The sequence below is a fragment of the Rhinolophus sinicus genome, chromosome 14 (assembly GCF_057876585.1).
Source record: "Rhinolophus sinicus isolate RSI-liver-muscle chromosome 14, RSI-T2T, whole genome shotgun sequence".
NCBI lineage: Eukaryota > Metazoa > Chordata > Mammalia > Chiroptera > Rhinolophidae > Rhinolophus > Rhinolophus sinicus.
In genome coordinates this window covers 159,125,593-159,152,447 of record NC_142514.1, presented here as the reverse complement: position 1 = coordinate 159,152,447, position 26,855 = coordinate 159,125,593, and positions in this window count along the sequence as shown.

Sequence of the window (26,855 nt, the reverse complement as noted above, 5' to 3'; positions counted from 1 at the left end):
AATTATGGTATAATATATATACCATGTCTCTCTCTATATATACATATGTGTGTATATATATATATATATATATATATATATATATATATATATATACACACACACATATATGTATATGTATATACACACATACACACACACACACACACACACACACACACACACACACACACACACTGAGGGTGCCAAAAAATGTATACAGTGGACACTTTGGTCAGCGTTGCTTTAAGTAGTAGTTCGCCATAATCAGAAGTGTCTGGATGCTGATGGTAACCACTTTGAGCATCTCTTGTAATCGCACAAGTCAAACATGACTTGTATTCATCTTTTGTTATCGATATATACAATTTTAATAGTTTTTTCCTTTATAAAATGTGTATAAATTTTTTGGCACCCTTTGTGTATATGTATATATTTTCCCATTATTCTGTCCAGATTACCTCATTTGTTACTCACAGCTACCCATTTTAAAGAAAAGGCAACTGTGGCTCAAAGAAGATATTTGTCTTAGCATGAAAATGTAATCACCCACTTTAAACAATTTGAATTATGATCCAATCTGAAGTGTGTTCAAGAGGGTCACCCATCCCCATGAACAACTCATTTGCTTTTCAAGAAGGATGTTATTATTTCTGGAGATAACTCATGTTGGGAGAAGAAAAACTCTTATTCTTCAGATATTGAGTGACTGGTGAGCAGCACAGAGAAATTCTGAGATCAAGGGCTATGAATAGATTTTTATCATAATTAGAGCACATCAAACACTCTATTAATTACAGAACATTGTTTAGAAGGAATTTTAATTTATATATTTTATTTAATTGGCTTTAGTTAGTGGACACATTATACTGAGCAATATTATAATGTGAATTTCAACTGTTAGTCTTATATTCTTGGATGATGAAGGCTATGGATTATGGAGTAAACTGAAATATAAATAGGACAGGATAGGTGGCATCCTGGAAACCAGGGCGGAATGGGTAGATCATACCCTACATAGATTATGTAAGAAAGACTAAGCTGCAGTTGTGAAGAAAGTACAATGAAAGGTAGCCTAAGCACAAGTGCCTTCTCTGGTAGGGAAAGGGCTCCTCCTGTAAGGATTTTCTCTTTGTTCTGGCAGTTTTAAAATTCTGTACCTTTATTACCCAGAGAACGACTCAGAAAAAAAGGCTTTGGGAGTCTGTAATTTCTTCAAGAATAAACAAATATATCAGAGATTTGAAATAATGGACACAATTTTAGTGGTGATATATTTAAAAGGTATGTCATTGTAAATATAGAATTCTATCACATATGTAATATAATTTAACATCAAGTGAATTATTTTTTGGATGAGAAACCTGAGGCTCATATCAGGTTAAACTGCCCCTCATTGGTAAAATAGGACATCTGATGCCTGTTTGTATCAGTCAAGGTAAAAATCAGGACACAGAACCAACCACTCCATAATTTAAATGGGAAAAAAATATTATAAAATGGTAGTAAGTAATAACAAGTCATTAATGCACGAGATAAAAAGAACTGTGATGACTATAGAAATAACAGATATGGGAAGCAGCTACTATCTCGATGACTGAAACAGTATCCAAGAAACAAAGTTGGAATACAACACAAATTAAGACCTTGTTGGATAGACTGTGCCCACTGAATAGTGGAAAAGTTTATGGAGGTGCCACAGTCTGGGCCTGGCAAGTAGGAAATCACCCACTGTGATGCCAGAGGAACTCTCTGAGAAGCTGCCCACTGGAGTGTCATTGAAATTCGCTAGAAGGGATTAACACTAGATGTTCCACATACGACTGGCTGCTAAATCATGCAGAAACTAGAGAAACACTTGTCTCCGTCAGGGCTAATCCTGTACCCTCTAATGAAAAAGCATAATGGGCCAGCTGGAAAAGGAAAAAAGATTTGCAGGCTCCAACTCTGGTATCATAAAGCAGAACAAAGGAGATTAAATTTGAAGTGAAGAATAAATCGATAACTGGCAGATTATCTCATAGGCTGTTTTATGAATCGACAATCAAGATATTTTGAAAATGACAAGGAGGGGAATAAACATAAGATGGCATTATCAGAGTGCTATTCAACTGTAAAATCTATGTAGCGTAACAATGTACTGCTTTTTGTTCAATAGGGCCAGAGTATACCAGTACATCATTTAATCCATGTGATGGGTAATTTTATGAGTCAACTTGACTGGGCTAAGGGATCCCCATATCTAGGAAAATGTTTCTGTGTGTGTGTGCAAGGGGGTTTTTGGAAGACAGTAGCATTTGAATAGACAGACTGAAGGCAAAGACGGTTGCCCTTGCCAATGTGGGTAGGCATCAGCACATCTGTTGAGGACCTGAATAGGAACAAAAGGCAGAGCAAGGATGAATTGAATCGCTACCTGAGCTGGGACATCCATCTTCTCCTGCCCTCAGACACTGAAGTTCCGGGCTCTCTGGTTTTTGGACTCAGACTGGGACTTGCATCATAAGTTCCCCAGTTGTCAGGCCCTCAGATTCAGACTAGAATTACACCACCAGTTTTCCTGGGCCTCCAGCTTGTAGGTGGCAGACCATAGGACTTCTCGGCCTCCACTGACCCCTCAAGTGAATTAATCCCTCATAATAAATCTCTTTCTATATATCTCTATATATCTGATTGGTTCCGTTTCTCTGGTAAACTCTACCATAATCCTTTGTAATTTTATTGATTTATCTGTATTCATCCATTCATTCATGTATCAATGAACGCATGTTTATTTACCAACTATGTGACACTGATTAAGTCATTGGATAACCAATATATTCATTCAAGCTTTAATCCAATAAATATCTCAACTCCAACCATTTGCAAGCCAGTGTTCTGAATACTGAGTGTTCTTTGAAAACAAATTAGATATTTAAAAAATCTTACCCTCATGGTCACAAGGAGCTGGCAATTCTGATGGTGGTTGAGGGTTAGGGAAATAAGAAAAATAAATAAATAATGAAGCATTTAACGTATTGATTGACACTAAGTGATGCAGAGAAAAGTTAAAAAGAGGCAGGGAAGAAGAATTTCAGGAGATTTTTCCATTTTAAATTCAGTAGTCAGGGCAATCCAAGGTGAGAAAGTGGCATTTTTGCAATGCATGAAAGGAGATGAGCAAGAAAGGGAGGGTTATATTTGCAGGAATAATAACTACAAGCACCCAGGAGAGGAGTATACCTGGTGTATTTAAGGAAAAGCAAGGAATCCATTATGGCAGGGTGAGTAGAGGTACAGTGGTAATTTTTGAAGCCAGAGAGGTGGTGGAGGATGAAATCATTGAAGGCCATATAATACATTATTAGGGCTTTTAAAATTTGCTCTGAGTGAGCCCTTGGAAAGATTTGAGCACAGAGTCACATGATTTATACTCTAAAGGAGCTACTTCATACAATGTGTTTAAAAAAGACTACCTGGAAAAAAAGTGAATAAAAAGACTATCTTTGGGATCATAGGTAGAAACAAAAAAATAGTTAGGAGACCATTACAATAATAACAGGTAAAATGTAATAGACAATTGGACTATATCAGTAAAGAAACGTTAGCAAGTTATTATTTCTTTTCAATTAAATAATATTTATCTCTCACTCTTTTTATAGACTGAATGCTTGTGCCTCCCCAAAATTCATATGTTGAAATCATATCCACCGATATGATAGTATTAGGAGGTGATGTTTATTAATTTCTTAGGGTTCCTTAATCAACTTAGACCAATACAAATACAATCACAATAGGACATTTTAACTGACTTAACCAAAACAATGTATGATGTCTATTAAAAACTAGAGAGGCCAAAAGTGAGATGATATATATGAACACAAATGAAACCAAAAATGTTTACAATGGACGACTAACCACAGTATAATTTTTAGTTAAATAAAAAGGAAAAATAACAAAAGTATTTGCAAATGGTAAATTTGTAAATACATAAAGAGGAATATTGTGTATGGACCAGACTAGACATACTCAAATTACTCAGCTTTGTATGTGAAATTGATAGATAAATGGATAAAAAATACAAATAGGAAAAAAGATATTTGATAAATATATTGGTATAAATGGATCAACTGTGGAAAGTCATTTTAGACATATACTTTATGCCACATGTCAAAAGAAGATTTAGGTGGTTAGAGCATAAATACTTTCTAAAGAGAGATACTAGATAGATGGTAGATAGGTAGATAGATAGATAGACAGATATTCTACAGAAGAATTATAAAAATTGGAATGTCATGGAATACTAACACTAATGCTTTCAAAAATAAATATTACATGGAGAAATGTTTTGGAAACACTACCTAGTATAACTCTAAGGAATTCACAACACATAATAACATTAAAGAATTAGAGACTACAAATAAAAATAAACACATTTGATTTTGTCTAACTTAAAATATTTCTTTATGGTACACTTTCCAGTAGTATTTAATGTATCTTATTTTGTCACAAGTATCTAGAGAAATAACATTTGAAAAATATTGGACTAGTAGATGAATTACAATTATTGAAAAGACCGAAGCAACATTTAATAGATTTGAATGTCAACTCGTGTAAAATTAAGGAATGCAAGAGCGTTTAACTTCACAGTAAACTTCATGGAGACAAGAACCATACCTTTTTGCTCCATATAGATACCTAGAACATAACTCAGTTAACAGTTATCTAATTAATCAAAATAAATTAATCAAAAATAAACAATTAAGACAAATGAAAATGAATAATTTTTCATTTAAAATGTGAAGTATGTTGGTATTAATATACTGATAGGGTCATTCCTTTCAGGTTATAAAACACTACAAATTTTACAACAGGGAAAACAGGGCATGAATAGAGAGATAATTTACACAAGATATGATAATAAAAATAAACATTTTGGGAGCATATTTATCAACAGTGAGAGTTAAAATATGCAAAATATTAAATAATGACATACTATTTTCCATACATTACTTTAGAAAAATAGAAAATGATGATTAATAATTATGAGATTAAGATAAAATTGGTATATTCAAACATAGCATATGATCTTATAAAAACAAAAAATGTTTCAACATCAGCATGCTAGCATATAAAGTATATGCACATTTATTATCTATATAACTGAAAGGATGTATAAAAATGAGATAATTCAAAAGGAGAACATATTCATTAAAAAGCTTATAGTAGATATTTTTTAAAGCTCACTTGTCCTTTGTTAGAGTTTATTTCCAGAATTAACTTTGGAGAACTAATCCTAAATACTATCTATGATTCTGGTATGATTCTAGCAATCTGTCATGAAAAATTCTACCCTAACGCATACATTGGATGAGGATTAATCGATCCAAGTTTATGAAAATGTCTATCCTTGTGGTCCCAGTGATCACACATCCTCACTGAGGATGGCTATGTGACCTCAACAGGTGGGAGTCCTTGATTTTTAATATGCAGATACTAACAGGGAAATGGCATATCTCTTTACTAGAGTTATGAGCTGTAAATACATTCTAAGCTGAAGTTGTTTATATCTACCTTTTCTGGGTGTAAGGAGGAAATTGACACCATAATCAATGCCTGGAGGAAAAGAAAACCAAGAAAAGAAAAACAGAAACAAACAAAACAAAACAAAACAAATAAAGGCCTGATATCACTTGCGCTTCTAAATCTAGTAAATGACTTGGCTAGTTGGTGTCGTTCAGACACCTCAGAACTGGGACAATGGGCACATGCTCAGAGTGACTAGAGTAGCAGAGCTGGAAGCAGTACATAGACCCAAATAGCCTGACATTCTTCTTATCAAAGCTAATTTAGCTCGCTCTGCTTTTGAATAACAAATGTATCAACAATAGAGAACAATCTCAAGTCTCAAATATGGTACTATCTTAAGGAAGCCAATTATCTGCTTGATGACAAATCAATTATACTATGCTCTCTCCATCCTGAAAAGGCAAGGATTCCATCTCACAGTAAAAGATACCTATTTCTGATATGGAGTTGCTTTACTTGACAGAAGGGCCTCCGACAACACCATTCAGCAGAAGCTTATAGAGTACCTGATCCATAAGTATAGAATACCACACAACACAACCAGCATTTGACCAGGAAACAGACTTCACATCAAAAAAGGTATAGGAGTACTAGTATGGGTGAGTCCATTATCATGTGATTCATTGGTCATATTATATATGGCACCATTTAGAAGTATCCAGTCTCATAATGTTCAAATGGCCTTCTAAAGGAACAGCTGAAATGGCAGCTCAGAGGGCGTACTTTGTGAGCAGAGCATTCTATCTTGTATGGTGCAGTAAATGAACTGACTCAGAAGCCTCCATATGATGCTATGTCCACAGAGGAAGAATATGCGTACAAGGGTCCAGACAAAAAAGAACAGTGGCTACTGTTACAAGGATTTCCAGTGAGTCATTGAGAGACGTACTTTTTGTTCCTTCAGCTCTGGGGTCTGTAGGAATAGAGGTCCTGGTCACAAATGGAATACACTTTTACCAGGAAACACAGCAAAAACTCCTTAAACTAGAAGAACTCAGTGGTTCCTGCCTGGACAATTTAAACTCCTTTGGCCAATAAACCAGCATGCAAGAAGAGGAGTCACCATCTTTGCATGGGTAATTGACCCATAGGAACAAGAGAAGTTAGGGCTGCTATTATTAATAGGGCCAGAGAAGACTGTGTGTAGAATACAGATCACCTGCTCAGGTATTTCTTGATAATCCTTTGTCCAACTGGGACTATGAATGATAATTATAAGAACATGGTCTAAGAAAAGTGTGAAAAGCAGGGTCTCAGACACTTTCAGAATGAGGATTTGGGCCACAACACCAGGCAATCCACTGGAACCAGCAGAGCTCTCAGTGGTTAGAAAAATTAAGAATGGATAGTGGAGGAGAGTATCGAGCCCCAATTGTGACCCAGAAGCCAGCTGCACTGAGAAAGCTGTAGTTGAGCGCACTATTTTCTAAGTATCTTTTCAGGAAGAAAGATCTGAAAAAACTCTGTGTGAGCTGATCCCTGAACATATATGGACAAGTTGATTCATGCAGCACAAAGGGTGGACTGTGGCATTCAAGGCCATCTGCTATTTTCATATTCCTTCAAAAAAAATACGTGCTGTTGCAAGAGTACAGTTAGTTGACTGTCTCCAGCTGGAAGTGCATTCAGTATCAATCTCCATTTTCAAGCCAATGTCATGGTCATGACAGACATGATTGAGTTAATGACTGAGAAAAGACCTGTTCATTTCTGCCCTACATCTAACTTCTCTAACAGGCATTCTCTGTCCTGGACCTTCATGTTGAATAGATCAAAGCATTGTCAGATCATCATCTCCATGAACACTCTCTCCCTGCCCGTTCCTGATTTCTCTTTCCTTTCCTTTCACAGATCTCAACACTGTATCATGCTCTGAAGGCTTCCTTTGCTCGATCCTACTTTCTCTCACTTTTGTCTTTCATAGGAATCAGTCACCAAAACACTTTTGCACTCCTAACACTGATTGAATGTCTATGTTTTTGTGACTCGATGACAGAAAATTACTTTTAAAGGAAAAAGAGGAATTATTGATTTAGGAAAGACAGGGGATAATTGCTGCAGAAAAGCCCATAAGCAAAAAGGAAACAATATGGCCCAGTGTTGGTTTAGACAGAATAAAGCACAACGGTAATAGGAGGATGATTGTATTAGAGACATAGTTGTAACAGAAAATAAATTATGGTACAGACACCCGATGGAACGTTATGATTTCATTAAATTATAAAACGAAATTTGAAATATAAAATTAAAATACACAAAGAAAGATATGCATTTAGTTTTTTTAAAAAACTATGTTCAATGTGCATGTATATGAATAGACTGCAAAAAAAGGCAGAAACATGCTTATTTTATTCTGTCTGGAAGCTAATTACATAAAATAATTTCCCCCAGCATTTGCATCACATGTTATTCTTTCCTAATTACTCTCCAGAGAGCTCCTTATAAGCTATTTTAAGAATGAATATTTATAGGTATAACAAAAATGTCTCAATAGTTCAATAAAACTCAAATAAATTCTTCCATAGTGTGACTGGCATAAAACAGTTAATTTCATAGCAGGAAATGGGATCTTGATTACTAGTGTTGTGTTTTTTTAATTGATAGTATAAGTTGCTTATTTTAATCTTCAATTTTCAATTAATACAATTTGTATATGTGAAATTTATTTTGAGTTGGTAAAAGAAGTACAGTCATGTGAGATTAACGGCAGAGACACGTTCTGAGAAATGCATTTTTAGGTGATTTGGTCATTGTGCGAAAGTCAGAGTATACTTACACAAATCTGGATTGTGTAACCTAAAACACACCTAGGCTATATGTATAGCCTACTGCTCCTAGGCTATAAGCCTGCACAGCAAGTTACTTCCAAAGCAACATAAGAGGAAACCAAGCACGAGAGTAAAGGATGCAGTGAAGCGACGTGGTAAACAAGAGATGTGTGAGGCTGCTGCCAGTGTAACACAGCACACTGTTTTACAGCAACTTTTTTTCTAACTATAAAGAGTACACACTAAAATAACAATAAAGGTATAGTATAGTAAATACATAAACCAGTAACAGTCATTTGTTATCACTATCAAGTATTACATTCTGTACATAATCGTATGTGCTATACTTTTATGCAACTAGCAACACTGTAGGTGTGCTTACACCACCATCACCACTAACATGTGAGTCATGCATTGCACTACAACATTGTGATGGCTACGACATTCTTAGGAATAGGAATTTTTCAGCTCCTTTATAATGTCATGCAACCACCATTGTATATGTGGTCTGTCCTTGGCTAAAACGTCATCATGCAGCACGTGATTGTATTAAAGTTACAGTGTCCTTGGTGCTAATTTCTAACTTTCCTCTTCTTTTTTATGACAGATACTTTCCCTTTTTGAATATGTAGATCAATGTACGATGAAAAAGCCAGTTCATGAATATCTTTCATCTATTTCCACTATCCCCAAACAGTTTTGCTGATTTGACCGATGCCACCTTGGTGCTTTACTTTTACAATACAGTTAATTTCATTTAGTACCTAATGTAGCACATAAAAATTATGTCAATTCATGCACTATAAAAAGACCTCTAATAATGAGTGAAATCAATATTAGTTAAAATACATATACAGTTTTTTTGTTTGTTTGTTTTTCCAAATCTCTTATTAAATGGAACCTCTAATTCTTGGTACAGTAATCAGAAGTAATCCTTGACTTTTTCCATATCCAACGGTCTAGAAAATCTTGCCAAAACTAAAACATTCTCATGCATTAAATATTTTTCCTTCTGAATTTTATTACAATCAATACCTTAGACCAGACTCACTTTAATCTAATCTTCAATTCTTAAGACTCAAGTCATTTTTTTCCTAATTTCACATTCACATGAGTTTCAGTAAGTGAAAAAAATTGACGAACTCTTTCTATCCAAGTCTTGATGGTAGCAAACTACATACCTGTTTGCAGTCCATTTTCCACTTTTACCAGGAAAAGCTCCAATAAGAAAGAAATAGGATCGAATCAAATTCCCATATATACATACCACTAACAGACACTCTGATAAATATACTCATGGTTTACTACCCAGAGCGTCTTTCTCTATAGAATGATTTTACCAAGACAGCTAGTCTGGTTAGACATGCTTAGGGTAAACAAACCTAAAATCTATGGATTTATTGTGTATTGTTACCTGGAAAATATCATCAATGTTTTACAAATCAGTATACAAAGTAAAGAGATTTCATTACTTAATTAGGTCCCTTATGCATACTTGATGATATTCATGTACCTCTTAGAGGTGTATGTTAAGACTGGGCCAGACACCGTCTAATGTATCTAATATACAGACAGCAGCCGGTGGCTTCCAACCTCACCTGGCCCTCACAATTACCTATATCCTGAAACATTTAAGTTTGATACTGGGTAAGATTTCTGATTCTTATGTGTGTGATTTGATGATATGTATGGCTTGTTGTTATCGCAGATGTGATAATATTAAAATATTGTGATTACACCCCTTTAATCTTGTTCTCTAGCTTAAACTTAACTCCTTTGGCTACCCCTCCAACCTTCCTGGTACTTTCTGTAATTCTAGCATTTAAGCACTACTACCTATCCTCTATTATTTGGGGGTAATATTATCCCATGGCCATTAATGAGCTCAGCTCTGTTGTTGCACCTCTTGCTGTCAATCCTGGCCTACTTGTTAAACAAATAAAATACTTATTATATTCATTTTATATTATTCTATAATATGCATGCTATTCAGATAGAATGTGGGGATAATCACCTTATTCCAATCAAGGCTTCAGTTGAATTAAGTTCAGTGTACAGATTTGGTAATACCTACCTGCCTGAGAGATAGAAGCCATCTATCTAATTTTCTTTGTGATTGGTGTACTCCTAATGGCCATAATGAGTGAGATGTATTCTGGACCCTTCACTAGAACATAATTTTCTAATAAATCATCTGGCCTCACATAATATATCCATGCCAGCATTTCCATTTCTGTCTGCATGGACCAATAATATCCCAAGGCTACCTAAAACCATTCTAGAAGCCATTTGTCTCACCTTTGGGGGTACTTGACAGGGTATAAAATTCCTATCTCAAAAGCATGTCTTGAAATGAATTAACCCTAGTCAGGGGCAACCTCTGTAGGAGATATATTGCCTTGAACAACAGAGACGTTTGCAGTGTCCTCCCAAATGGGAAAAGTGCTAGTTCATATGAACAAGCAGCAGGGTATATTTACAAGTCTGTAGAGCCGAAACCTTCTGTGTTATCTATTCAAATGACTCCATCCCATATTTAGGGTTTCAGATTTTCTTAGCAAGGATTGTGATCTTAGCATAGTAACCCAATCTTGACTGAACATTTAAATGCTTCTAGCAGTTTGAGACTCTGTGGGACTTGAGTCTGTTCCTCAGCTGGATCAGTTCTTACATTTCAGAAACAATGGATTCTTTATAAGCTACCTAAGGGGCCCCAAATTGCTCATACTCATACTTAGCCTTGAACTGTTATTTAATAGGCCTCATTTTCTCATTACTACTTTACAGGGTTCCAATACAACTTAAAGATAATTAGATGATTCTGCTATTACAGCTATTTTTCTCCATATCTTTCACATGACTGACTTACTGCACACAAAAGGGAATTCCCCTCCATAAGTATATTTTTACAGCACACTAATGATTTACAATTTAGCAATCACTATGTGCCAGGAGCGATCCATATCCCGCATTCCACTCAGGATGAGGTCTGTTTGAGAGCTGGGGAACTAAACACCCAAATTCCATTTTACTAACTGGTTTCTTAGACAACTACCATTGCCACCTGGATCAATCTGAGTCCTCTAAGAGGCAGATGCAAAGACTTGCAAAAGATTTACTGAGGGATATGCCTGTGAAGAATTAAGGTGCCAGGAACCAGAGAAGGTAAGGAGTATCTTCAGAATGCCATGAAGGATGGGCATTCTTAAGAGAAGAGAGGGATGGAAGAAGAATTGAGTGGGAAGAACATCAGACTGCAAGACAACTCTGAGAAAGTTTTGGCCAGGCCTACGGGAAGTATCTGGGCAAAAGTTGGCCCTTTAAGGAGTCCTATTTGGGTAGAATTTGCCTGGTTCTTGCTTTTTCACCATGCTCAATATTTGGTGAGGAGTATCCTAGGGAAGGTGTCAAAGTTGAAGGGTGTCATCAACACTACCCCTCAGAGTATGTTTTTTTTTGTAGGGGCTCTGAGTAATACACCTCCATGGCCTCTAAAGACTATAAGAGATTCAATTATTATTTTATAAATATCATTCAGAAATAGTCATTCACTCTCCCCTCTCTTTCAGGGCATCATATATCTACTGTTGAGTAACAAAGACCCCAAATATTGGTGGCTTAAATATAATTCATTTTATTCTAGCTCATGATCTTGTGAGGCAGGGATTTGGGAAATATCCTCGTACTTTTTTCTGATAAACTACTTGACTGTATGCTCAAGGAAAGTAAGGATACTGTCTCAAATGTATAGTATTATAACCCATTAATCAGTGCATTGCCATATGCAACAAATAAATTATCTTTTACAATTCCTTATGTAAAAATAACTAAATAAAAAACACAATCATTTCAGTGTTTCATAATATAATGCAGAATTTGACATAGTTTGGACAAGAAAGCATGCCCAGAGCTTTCCTAATTCATTATTCTTAATGGATCAAAGTGTTCTCAAAAATCATTTATAATGCTGGAGGTGTCACATTCCCTGTCTTCAGCTTATACTTCAGGGCAACAACAATCAAAACAGAAAAAGTATTGGCAGAAAAACACACACCGACCAATGGAATAGAATAATCGAGATCCCAGAAATAAATCCACATAAATATGGACAGATAATTTTTGACAAAGAGGCCAGAAACATATAATGGAGAAAAGACAGCCTCTTCAATAAATGGCGCTGGGAAAATTGGAAAGTCACATGCAAAAGAATGAAATTAGGCTGCTATCTGTCACCATGAACCAAAATTAACTCAAAATGGATCAAACACCTAAACATAAGACCTGAAACAATAAATTGCATAGAAGAAAGCATAGGTACTAAACTTATGGACCTTGGGTGCAAAGAGGACTGTATGAATTTGATTTCAAAGGCAAAGGAAGTAAAACCTAAAATAAATGAATGGGACTATATCGAACTAAAAAGCTTCTGCACAGCAAAAGAAACCATCCACAAAATAAAGAGGCAACCAACTGAATGGGAGAAAATTTTTGCAAACAATGCTTCTGATAAGGGGCTAATATTCAAAATATATAAGGAACCCATACAACTCAACAACAAAAAAACAAACAATCCAATTAAAAAATGGGCAGAGGATCTGAACAGATATTTCTCCAAAGAGGACATACAAATTGCCTACAGACATGAAAAAATGTTCAACATCGCTAATCATCAGAGAAATGCAAATAAAAACCGCAATGAAATATCACCTCCCCCCAGTTAGAATGGCTATCATCAACAAGAGAAATAGTAACAAATGTTGGAGAGGCTGTGGAGAAAAAGGAACCCTCGTACACTGTTGGTGGGAATGCAGACTGGTGCAGCCGCTATGGAAGGCAGTGTGGAGGTTCCTCAAAAAATTAAAAATAAAATTACCATATGACCCAGCAATCCCTCTCCTGGGTATCTACCCCAAAAATCTGAAAACATTTATCCATAAAGAAACGTGTGCTCCAATGTTAATTGCAGCTTTATTTACAGTGGTCAAAACATGGAAACAAACAAAGTGTCCTTCAATAGATGAATGGATAAAGAAGTTGTGGTATATATACACAATAGAATACTATTCCACTGTAAGAAAAGGTGAAACAGTACCATTTGTGACAACATGGATGGATCTTGAGATTATAATGCTAAGCAAAATAAGTCAGACAGAGAAATTCAAGAACCATATGAGTTCACTGATACGTGGTATATAAAACTGAAAACTACAAAAGAACAAGACAAACAAATGAAGGAAGAAAAACTCATAGACATAGACAACAGTTTAGGGGTTACCAGAGGGTAAGGGGGAAGGAGGGCTCTAGAAGAGGGTAAACAGGGTCTAATATATGGTGATGGAAAGAGAACTGACTCTGTGTGGTGAACACACAATGTGAGATATAGATAATGTATTACATAATTGTACACCTAAATCTATGTAACTTTACCAACAATTGTCACCCCAATAAACTTTAATTTAAAAAAAAAAGAGTTAATTTATTCAATTCCACCTTAAAATGCATTTTGCAAATGATAGCTTGTTGTACATGAAATACATTTCATTTAGACTTTTTTAATTTACTGTATTTTTGGTTTTATAATAGCAGTTGGGATTTAAAAAATCAAGTAAATTCTGTATTATTTGGAGTTACAAAGGGACTGGAAGTGAACAAAGCTATATAGAGAAGTATCTTTTAAGTTGGGTATTCAAGAACAAGTGGGGATATATATTTTGACACTTGTCTCCTAATAAGAGGGGAATTCAAATAATGGAAACTCTATGAACACAGGTAAGAAACACAGATTACTAATTTGAATGTGATAAAAATATAAGCTCATTAGTTCCACTTAATATAGTTATTAATGAAAAAGATTTGGAAGAAAGATAAGTGATTATGATTTATTGAAAGCTGGGCTTTAGCTTTTACATATATATTCTATAAAATGAAGAGGTTTTACCCTCCCTTTACAAATAAGAAAAAATAATTTTAAATATTGTTATTAAAGATCTCAAAGTGTTAAAATAAAGATAGAGTCTTAAAAAAGAATCCACATCTGTATGGCAGTCAAACCTGTACTGTCTTATAGTATTTATCTATTAATAAATGAGGTCAGTCATGGCTAAAATAGGGAGCGACAATTTGGAAAACCTTCTAACCCATCTGTCTCCCTCCCTACCAGCAAATTCTCTGTTTTACAACATGTGTCAACATAGGCAAACTTTTTTTTTTTTTTTTTTTTTTTTTTTTTGGGTGTAGATCCTAATAGTAAATAATAATGACTTTGCAGGCCATGCACACTCTCATAACTACTCAACTGCCATTGTGGAACAAAAGCAACCGTAGAAATTGTATCAAATGGAACCAATAAGGAATCAGTATCTATGAGAGGAGAGGAAGAGAGAGAGAGAGAGAGAGAGAGAGAGAGAGAGAGAGAGAGAGAGAGAGAATCAGTAGCATATGTCACTCAATACCTGGACATACCTCCTTTGGTGTCGTTACAATCTAAGATATGTAAATAGAGTGAACAGAGAATATGCGATAAGAATTCATAATCACCTATAACAATATTGTTATGTTTTTCAAATGTCTTAAAAATAATATGTTTATATTGGAGGCAATTTTGACAGTTCCTTGTTTTTAATTCCTCCTACTCTAGAATCAGTAATGTTTGTAAAACTGATAACATAGAAAATTATTATTGTCTCCTAGCATAGTTAATCCATATATTGGTATGTCCGAAAAGAGTGCAAATTTTGTTAAATCGCTCAATGGAAAGTTTATCTCAACGAAAGACATTTTTTAATGTCTTATCAACCCTAAACTTTCATTACATCTTTGATAATGCCACCGTCTTAAAACAACAACAACAAAAACACCTCCTGCCTAGCCCTTGCCTCTCTTCATCAGATTGTCTGTGCAATCATAACAGAATAAGAAGTCATACCTGCCAAGAAGAAGGAATTTGAACACTTTCCTCTTCCTGTCATTCAACTCAGTAATTAACCACAGGACTTTGACCTTCTCAGTTTGTCTTTGCAGGATCACTTTCAATTAACAATGATGGAATCATAGAATTCTTCATAAAACTAAAAACATTAGGAATTTCAAGAGAAGACAGGAAATAAAACTTAAAACTGTTTCTGAAAACAACAAAAGAAAACCAAACTCTGTTGAAGGGATAAAAAGGGCATATAAAAGCTGAGTGCATTTTAGCCTGAACTATGACAGCCTTGAATCCTGGAAGGATGTGGGCCTCTACTGAGGAATGTTAAGAAACAAGAAAGATTTCCATGTGTCTGGAATACTTAATTGCTATCCAGTCAAAACTAAACTAGATTAAATGAATCTAGGAATAAAATTACTATTTCATTGAAATTTCAATTCAATTTGCAAGTAGAATTTCTATTGGCTGAATCATATATATATATATATATATATATATATATATATATATACATACATATATGTATATATATATACACATATACACACATATATTTATACATATATATGTGTGTGTATATATATATATATTATAAATTATTTGTTTATTTAATTATTTTTTGGTAGCCAAGTCTTATATATGTCTTAATGGACCCAAATCAATTAGACCTCTCCATCCACCTTGGTTGAGTTCTATGGAAATGTTATTTTCTAAATTGTTCAAAACTTAAATTTACTCACATACAAAATCCATTTCTGAGAGACAATTTTTGGCCTCTGAGACATGGATCTCTACCAAGATTATTCTTCTAAAGTGATTTTCTGATAGTTTCACTTTAAAGCAGACAGGAAGAAAAGAAGAGAGAACAAGAAACTATTTGTTTATAGGGATTGATTTTTCAATGATTGACATCTAAATGCAAAGGAAATATGGTTTCATTTTCTTCCGATATGATAAATCAAGTACGTCAACCTATTCTCCTAAGCCCACTTATCCTTTCATCATCCTAACATAAGAGAATGATTTCCATCAATCAGAGCACAAAGCTTGAAGCCCAGCTCCTTGCAAGAATTTATCACAATTATCTACATAATCTGGAACAAACCCATTAAATCATGTCCTCTTTTCACTTTCTAATGATTAGTAGACACATTGGAAACTAATGCTAAGAATTAAAACATTTCTTAATATTTTTTATACTTTTCTTTCAGCTTTCTTGAACTGACAGGAGCAGATTATTTCTTTGAATTTTAGTAGAGTTTTTAGCCTGGCATTAGGAGCTGATAATTGATCTACAGTAATAATACAAATGTTTACTCTTTTTTAGAATATGAGGAGAAAGAATAATCGGTTGTCTGTTTCTGATAGGTTTTGAAAATTATGTGAAAATTTTACTTTTCTTTCATTTTTTTAAAAGTAAAGTTTATCGAATATGTTGTATAATGGCATACTATTCTGCCATAAGAAAAGATGAAATAGTGTCACTTTTCTTTCATGTGATATTCCTGCCAATGCCAAAAACAAGTAACTGGAATCAATCACATAACGGTAAACCATCACTACCTTGTTTGAAAGGAACTTTCTTAATGTAGATGAGATTATGTTCTATCTTAGACACAAGATTTAATTATGGTCAAACTACACGTGGTTTGTAAACCATGTGTAACAAAGATAAAATGCTTAGACCTTTCTGTCCAGAAGATTGATAGAATCCAGTTCCCATGCCTGTGCTTTACATCCAATGACTGTAGCTCTAATGACCCTCCCTATATAGCTAGACCACAAAAAGGAATAAAATGACAATAAAAGGCTTTGGAAGTTCAAAAATATTTTAGCTTCTTGCCTGCCACATGTAACTGGCCAAAATTAATTTGACATTTAATCATGATCCAAATATAAACATCTCACTAACGAATTTCAGTTCAAACTTACTGAATAAAGCCAAGAAGCAGTTACACAAAATGATACTACTGAAGGAAACAAAGAATAGCTTCTGATCACCATCTGCTGTCACACACCTCCATGTAAGAGACATAAATAATATAAAGTACGGAGAAATGCACACTGCGTCCCAGATGTCCTCCCTTTTAGGCAAAGTAATCTCACTTTCTCAGACTTGTAAAGATTTGCCTATTTCTTTTGCCATAGTGGAAAAGATGACAGAAATTCCCTAATCAACAGAACAATTGTGTACCTGGTATGTCCGACAGGATGTAATAAACTATCAGTGGTGAAAGGAACCTTAGATCACCAATGCTTTCTGCTATACGAGTACAGTGCATGTAATCGTTCCACTAAATTGCTAGTTAAAGTGAGGTCTGAGGATCAGCAGCCGTCTGCATCTCCTGGGACTTGTTAGGATCTGGGACTCATGCCCATCCTGGATCTACTCATTCATAACACTGCAGTTTTAACAAGATCCCCAGCTAGTTAGCATGTGCATTAAAGTTTCAGAAGCACTGCTGCTCTACAATGTCACCACCAAATGCTCATTCAGGCTTACTTGAACAACCCCAGTTACTCAGAAAATCACTGTCTGGGGTAGCTTTTTCAGAGTTGAATGCCTCCCAAATTAATGAGTTATTTATGACATTAATTGAGGCAAAATCAGCTTTGCTGTTCCTTCTAGCTAATTAGTCAAAAATCTCCCATTTAAGTCACTCAGAAAATATTCAATGCCTTTTTTTCTTTTAGGAAAGTATTTTAGCTAACTGCAGCCAGAAGTTATTATATCCCCTTACTGTTCTGCAGTTACTTCAGTCACTCCTCATATTTAATTTCCCTTAGCATGATGGATGCTCTTTTCTAAAATCTACTATATCCCCAACAAAGTGTGATTTCCAGAACTGAATGTAATATTCTAGGTGTAGTCTGACCAATGCAGAATTAAGAAGGATTATCTCCTCACTTGTACTACACATTCTACTCCTATTAATACAGCCTAACAATTGCATTGTCTTTGAGGAGGAGGGAGGGAGGGGGATAGTATTATCTGGTAAACTCATAATGCATTTATAGATATATGCATTAGAAAATAGAATCCTAGTTATTTTCTACTTAATGAAGAGCTATGTCGTCCTCTGTATTTCCCAGGTCAAGATAATTCTTTGTACCCAAAAGTGGTATATGTAAGAAGCTGGACATACAATTATATTTTTCTGCCTAGATACCTGAAGCAACTACTGTTAGCTGTATTTCTTCCCTTCATTTCTTCAAAGTTATTAGACTTAGTATATCAACTGATTCAATGTAGATGATTTAGATATTAATCTTTGCATGTTACAAATTTACTGTTTGTTCCAAGTTAATCTTTTTTGAAGACTAGATATTATGCCACCATCCCTCACACCTAAGAGATTAAGATGTTGAAATATTCCATATAGCTGTTATTAAATTGTATGAGTTAAAATACTCTACTTTGGGGACTTACGGGTTAAAATATATTTTTCCTGCTGGCTGATATATATAACCACCTTTAGTACATAAACACGATTGGAGAATATGATTTCCAAACAACTGTCTGCTTTAAACACAGGACTCCCTGAAGAACTTATATGGTATGCAGAATATCCTCCACCCCAAAGATGCCCATCACCTAATCCCTATAACCTGGAAATTGGTTTTGTTGCATGGCAAAAAGGACTCTGAAGATGTAATTAAGGTCACTGATCTTAAAAAGGGATATTATTCTAGATTACCTGAGTGTGTCCAATCCAACAATAAGAGCCCTAAATAGAGATTTTCTCTTCCCAGAGGCAGATAGATGAAGCAGAAGAAGTCAAAGAGATTGTGGGGAGGACTCAATGCACCTTTGCTGACTTGAAAATTAAGAGGGAAACATGATGAGGAGCCCAGGCAGCACAGAGTTGAGAGATTCTCCCTTAGAACAACCAGAAAGGAAATAGGGGTCTCTGCACAGAACCAAATTCTACCAACAAATTAAGAGGAAGGCAGTCATGCTGACACCTTGATTCCAGCCTTGTAAGGAATACTTACAACAAAGATCGCAGGCTGACATGCTATATACTTGGACGTCTGCCCTACAGAGTGTAAGATAATAAATGGATGCTATTTTAAACCACTAAACTTTTGATTATTTATTACAGCAGCAGTAACAATATACGGGGTTCAGGGCTTCAGGTCTGTGTCTTGCTCACCAAACGCCATGCTTTCTATTTACCATCAGATATGGTGCTGCCTAAGTAGCATGAGCATGCATTTATGCATAAATGTACATATTCAGTACACATCATTGACTATAAGTACTAATGGCCATGTCCTCTAACTTTCTGTAGGCATGTAGTCATTTTTGTCCAGCAGGGCTTGTCTAATGACAATGTCAGAGGTCAGTATTTTTTAGCCAATAATTTACTTCTTACTCCTATAAAATATAAGAAAATGGTCTATCTATCTGGTACTAAATCTTTACTTTATAGGAAGACTGTGTTTGGAACTACATTTTTAAATTTTTTTATTACATTTATTGGGGTGAACTTGGTTAGTAAAATTATATAGGTTTCAAGTGTACGTTTCTATAATACATCATCTATATGTTGCATTATGTGTTCAACAGCCTGAGTCAGTTATTCTTCCAATTCATATAGTTGACCCCCTATTTAAATCAGTCCATGTAAGTGAAAAATAAGTAAGTAAGTAAGTAAGTAAATAAATAAATAAATAAATAAATAAATAAATTTTAAAAAATGACTCCACCAGGTGGAACTTGGAGAGAAAAATTTATTCCTGCAGCCTTAACAGTGTAACTAGTAACAATTTTAGATTCTTCCTCTATACAACAAGAAAACTAGGGAGTGGGGGAAGATCTATGAAACTTTTTATCAAACATCAAAAAATAAGAATTGCAGAACTGTGATCTCTATGAGAAAAAAAAAATGAGGTGAGAATGTATGACCAACCCTGGCTTTCTGCTTAAAGATGGTTTGTAAGCCACAGCGCGGGAACTGGAACCAAGCAGAACATAGTGGTTTCACTATGTTGAAAAGAGAAAGTTTGGAGTATAGGGAAGTGTTAGTAGCTAAATGTGTACAGCACATGATGTTTCCCAGAGGATGGAGCGAAACTGAAAAAAGCTCCAAAAATCACACCCACACCCCCACCCCCACCCTTGTATCTGTGATTGAATACTATGCACAGCAGCTCAGGATCGGTTTTCCAAAAATAAACAGTAGATGAGAAAGTCATTAGCATAAGTGAACATTACAATCTTGACAGAAGACCTGCCCCCAACCCCTCAAAAAAAAAAAAAAAAATCACAAAACAAATGAAAAAAATGACAAGCAAATTAAAAGAAACTTCTTAAAATTTGGGGAAGTTTATATATGTATATAAATATACATATATTTATACATGTATATGTGTATATATGTATATATATACACATATACACAGATATACAGATATACATATATATGTATGTGTATATCTTAAATCTCTTTATATATATACATATATGTATGTAAAATCATTTATATACACATAAATATACCATATGCACATAAATATATATCTAAAATTTTAACATTTTTGTATCATTCTTAGACTTTTTTGACATTAAATATTCTTAATCCAATGTTTTTGTTATCATAGGTGAAATATTATGTTTATCTATAAGACACCAGTACATCATTGAGGGTCCCATCTCTGACTTCTCAGTGGTTAGCATATGATTAGCAGACAGTTTGGACAACTTTGTAATTGCCCTTTTTGATGTCTATATAAGCCTGTTGATTCATATGCCTGGCATTTAAAATCAGATGGGTGACTATACTGTAAAGCAAAGCGAGCACAACCTTTCAGCAGACACAGAATTTACTGCATGACCTCAGTGGTCATTCCCATCTTGAATGTGTATGTATCTGTGCTTTTGTTACATCAACTCTCATGATGTAGGCTGCTAACATCTCATGTGCTTAGAACCCATTTGCCAGAAGTTTAGTTAAGCCTTTCAAAATCTCTGTACTTTTATCCCTTTCCTTTAAGAATATATGTATCTCATTTATTTTTAGTTTGATATTGCTTTTTATCTTCTTTCCTTTAAAAATAAACAGTCAAAGAGATCAGTCTAGTTTCATTTATCTTCTGACCAATTCATGTGTGGTTTTATACACTTCTCTTTCATAAATAAAATACTGGAGGCAGCTTGCAATTCAATTGCATATTGTAATTAAATTTTATAAAGCATAAGATTAAGAGCCTGGAAAACATGTCAGAAGAAAAATGCTGGGTAGGAGTATAGATAAAGCATGATGACAAGACTATTAATAGTTATTGAAGCTGAGTGTTGGGCACATAGAGATTCAATAAAGTCTGTTTTTAAATTAAATGATCTTGGAATTTCCATAATGAAAAGATTTTTAACACGTATGGGCTTTAGAATTAGAATAATCCAGATTCTAGTCCCAGGTCTATCAATGACTAATTGTATGATCTTCATCAAGTTTCAATCTTTTTAAGCTCAATTTTTTTACCAATAAAATTAAAACCCTGTTCCATTATAAGGCTTTCTGTAAGAACAAAATTCGAAATCTGGCAATTAATTTGCGAACTTGCTGCAACGATGTTGCTAACCTTTTTTTATATAAGAGGGATTATTCATTATGAACTTGTACCAACTCGACAAACAGTTAACCAAGTTTACTATTTGGAAGTGTTGAAAAGGCTGCATGAAAAAGTTAGACGAAAACAACCTGAACTTTTCTCCAACAATTTATGGCTCTTGTATCACAACAATGCACCAGCTCACACAGCACTGTCTGTGAAGGAGTTTTTAGCCAGTAAACAAATTAACTGTATTGGAACACCCTCCCTCCTCTCCTGATCTTGGTTCCCAATAAGTCTTCTATTTACCTGAAGATAAAATACTGAAAGGAAGACATTTTGATGACATTCAGGACATCAAGGGTAATATGGCAACAGCTCTGATGGCCATTCCAGAAAAAGAGTTCCGGAATTGCTTTGAAGGGTGGACTAGGCACTGGCGTCAGTGCATAGCTTCCCAAGGGGAGTACTTTGAAGGTATTCAACAATGAGGTATGTAGCACTTTTTCTAGGATGAGTTCGTGAACTTAATTGTCAGACCTTGTAATGTATTTGTAAACACAGTTCAGTGCCATGGTTTACCCATATGGTATCTTTGTGTTAATTAAAAACAGATTTATTTTGTCAATATATCTAGCTGCTATTAAAAAATTAATTTTATACACACACACACACACACACACACACACACGGTGCCAAACAAAATGTATACACATTTTAAGAAAGGAAAACTATTAAAATTGTAATACTCAATGTATACTGATAACAAAAGATGAATACAAGTCACATTTGACTTGTGCAATTATAAGAGCTGCTCAGAGTGGTTACCATTAGCATCCAGATACTTCTGATTACAGCAGACTATTGCTTGAGCAACGTTGACCAAAGTGTCCACTTGTATCATATATATGAATTTAAGTTGACTGCAATATAAATAGGGTGTCAGTTTAATGCGGTACAAACAAGTTCAACTCTATGCAGCAGCACTGAGTTGTCAAAAATTAAGTGGTAAATACATTGTTATAATTATTACCAGTCATCAAAACCATATAAGATAAGAAGTTCGGATCCTGGAATTTCACATCAGCTAGTTCATGGGGAAAGAGTCTGTGTCTCCTTGAGGCTTCATACCACACCCCCACCCATAATCTGATCAATTGTTTTTGTTTCACATATCCAAAATTGCCTTAGTTTAACCATACTTGTTAGTTAGAAAGTGAGAGCAGTATTCCAGTCCTAACCTCCAGCCTGTCCATGGAGAGGGTACTCGTAGCTCCTTATGACCTCTCACACCACTTTCTGAGGTTTTCCAAAATCCCTAAGCTAGTAAGTGACAGAACCAAGATTCTCACCCAGTCCTCTCTGTTTCCAAACACTCTGTCATGTATCACCCAGTAGGAAATGATCCATTAACCCAAAGAAAGCACCCATCCACAAGCTTATGTAGCTGGAACAAGGGCCCTCAAAAGTACAATGGTTTCTATCTTCCATGACAGAGGGCTGTTTAGCATATTATTACTAGAATGTCTTTATAAATGACTGAAATGAAAATTCTTTTAAGGAAAAAAAGGACCTCAAATCCCTTTACCTAACACAATTATTTAAATTAACCTCCAGTTAGAATATTATCTGGTAAGTGTGATGGCAAAGCTCAAAATCTTGTTCATCCAAAGTACTTCACTAACATATTGAAATTCTGAGGATGGGGTGAGGTGCCTGAACCTCAGAAAGTAGGAGGGGAGAAGGGCATGTGCAAGTCTAGAAAACCCCACAGGTGCCAGAGATAAAGTTCCCTTTACAAGCCAGTTGATGCAGTCTAACATTGTTATTAGAATGACGCATGGTAAGAGGCAGGCAGCCAAAGAGGGATAGTGCTGATCGAGACATTCTTTGCAAGAAATGAGCTGACTGATCAGCCTCTGGAAGCACAGGAACATTGCGAACCATGACAGGTAGAAATTTAAATATATACCATCATTAAAATCACCAGAAAGGCACATTTAATCCAAAAGTATATAAAATCATTCGAAATTACTATGAGAATACCTGAAATTGTTCTATGGAATTTGAATTAATACATCTTTTTTTTTTTCCTTCAAATTTAAGCAAATAAATGGATAGATGGATGGATGGATTCTAAATTTTTTAAAACAATATAAAGTTCTATTAATGGTATTAATCTCCAGGACTTTTTCAAGAGAGAACTGATGAGACCATTCTGTGGGTATGGTGAAAGGAAATAGTATGGGTCTGATCCTACCCAGATTTATTTTCTCTAATTTATCCTAATCCTGTGCCACCTACTGGTCTTCTGATTCTTGCATAACCTTATGCTAAAATGGACATTCTTGGTACTGGGGCTTCTATACTAATTATAAAGAAATATCATTTTCTCTGTCTATAGGAGCTCAGATAGCATCTCCATCAGATATTTATATTGCTTTTCCCATTTGGGTCCCTATTAGCTATGGCTTGAGCTCATGTAAAGCTGAAATTTAGGAGAGCTATTTTTCTTCAAAAACATCACTTTCTCTGTAGCTCAGCAACATTAGTAACAAAAGCAAACTTTTAGCACAAATATGACTTATAAATAGAGTAATCTTTCCATGCAGATCTTATTGTGCACAAGTAACTGATTGGATTCCTCCAAGTCCATCACTGAAACAAGATTTTACATTATAAAAATAATACAACAATATTCATTAACAATAACAATGATTACGACACTTATATAATCTGTAACTTGCTTTAAAACACTTCAGTGTAGGTGGCGCATCATTTCTATGTGTATTAATCAGTTCTCATCTCTGCTGTAAAAGCAGTTAGTTAATAGACGAAACTCTTTAATCAAATGTACTATGAGGGCTTCAAATATGACTCTAGGAACTTCCTTACAATGTCTGTGAATTGTCATAGAGATGTCGTACTATTTTTCCATTAGTAATATTAATTATAATGAGGTTTGTGGAATAAATAGAAATCATGTATATATGATACATATTGTATTCTTATATGGCAAAGGATATACGAATCTGGTGAGTTTACCAGCTTTTACCCTGAGAACAGATGTGTTAGCTGGGGGCTCAGATTAGGACATATGTCCCTCTATCTAAGAAAGGATTCCTTGCACAATCTACCACTATAAAACCCCTTCCTAAAGTGAACCTTTAATGAAAGATACTTGTGAAATTTCTTTAGACAAATAACTTAAATTTTACCAAGTTTACAAAAAGAGGTTGTATAAATACTGGCTTGTGTGTGTGCCTTCTTGCTATTAAATAGTTCCATGTACAGTGGAATTTAAGCTGAAACTTGATTTAATTAAATAAACTATGTGGTAATAAGGTTGCCGTCACAACTTCCTACTATTCCCCTATGCTACTGTGTGACTGGTAAATATTTTAACAACAGTCTATTTAGCACTCGCCACATGAAAGTGACTCTGCGCTACTGTGTATGGTTGAGTAGGTTGTGTATAGCAACCCATCATCCACCAGTCATAAGCAACCCATGCTATCTAGCACAAAGGACCTAAATTCTATGAAGGTCAAACTGATTTAAGTCAGTTCACAAGAATAATGACAACAATAGCCAGCATCTACTGTAGGCTTGCTATGAGCCAGGCATTACTCTGAGTACCTTCTATGTACCATTACATTGCATCCTCCCAATGAACCTAGAAACAATTTTATCACTATATTCACAAGGATAAAAATGATACATACTGTTATACACACATATACACACTTATGTAAATATAATCATTGTATTATTATAAATTTATTCTGATCTTAGATAACATGTGAAAAGCCCATACCTCCTCTCATTGTTCTGCTCTGACTTCATAATATTAAAAAATTCATGGCTATCTAATTGCAAGGGACCAAATATATTGATTTTTTTTTAAAGAACAAAGATTGAGCAATCACTCTACCTGATTTCAAGAATTTCTATCAAGCTAAAGAAATCATGCGAGTGTTGTAGGCATAAGAACAATCATATAGACCATAGGACAGAATATAGGTTCCACATCTCAGTATTCCATTGCTCTTTCAAAAATGCAGAAAATTTAATCCACTGAAGCATAGAAAATCTCCTAAAATATTTTGTTGGAGCAATTATATACCCATATGTCAAATAATTGTTAAATAACCTAGAACTTTGCCTTGCGCAATACATAAATTTAAGTCTAAATATATCATATACCTAAATATGAAACCTAGAATAAACTTTTAAACAAAATATATAAAAAAATTATTGCAACCTTGTGTAAGAATCTATTTCTTAGATAACACAGAAAGCACAAATTATAAAGGTAAAAGTGATAAACTCAATTTCATTTCATTTGAAAACTTCTGCCCTTCAAAAGATATCATTAAGAAAGTTAAAAGGCAAGCCAAAAATGAGAAAGTTTTTAACAAGTGTATATTTAATCAAAACATTCTACTAAAATGTACAAAGAATTCTCTCAATTCAATAACAGCAAAAAAATAACCTACTCAAAGTGGTAAATACATTTGCACATACACTTCACAGAAGAAGGGATATTAATGGCCAATAAGCACACAAAGAAATGTGTACGTCATTGGTCATCAGGAATCTTAACTAAAACCACAGTGTGCTACCTTCCACACATTTATTAAAATGAGTAAAATTTAGGAAATGTTAATATGTTATCAGTGATGCAAACCAAGTGGAATGTATGAGGTCGGACAATTAAGTTCCTGAACTTGCCACCATGCGCTTACATTGGCAGCACTGTACAAACAGCTCACTAAGGTTTCATAATCTTGGTATACCAGTGTCTCACAGCTGTGTTTGTGTCAATGTGTGGTGGTGTCTTGCTGAGTGCTGTTCATTATGGTTGTTGTGTGATTTTGCGTGTCGTTGCGAGATGTCTAAGCTTGAATTAGAGCAACGAACAGACAAATTTCTTGTTAAACTTGGCAAAAGTGGAAGTGAAATCAGGGACATGTTAGTCCAAGTTTATGGGGATGATGCCATGAAGAAAACAGCAGTGTATAAATGGATTAAATGTTATTCTAAGGGGAGAGAAC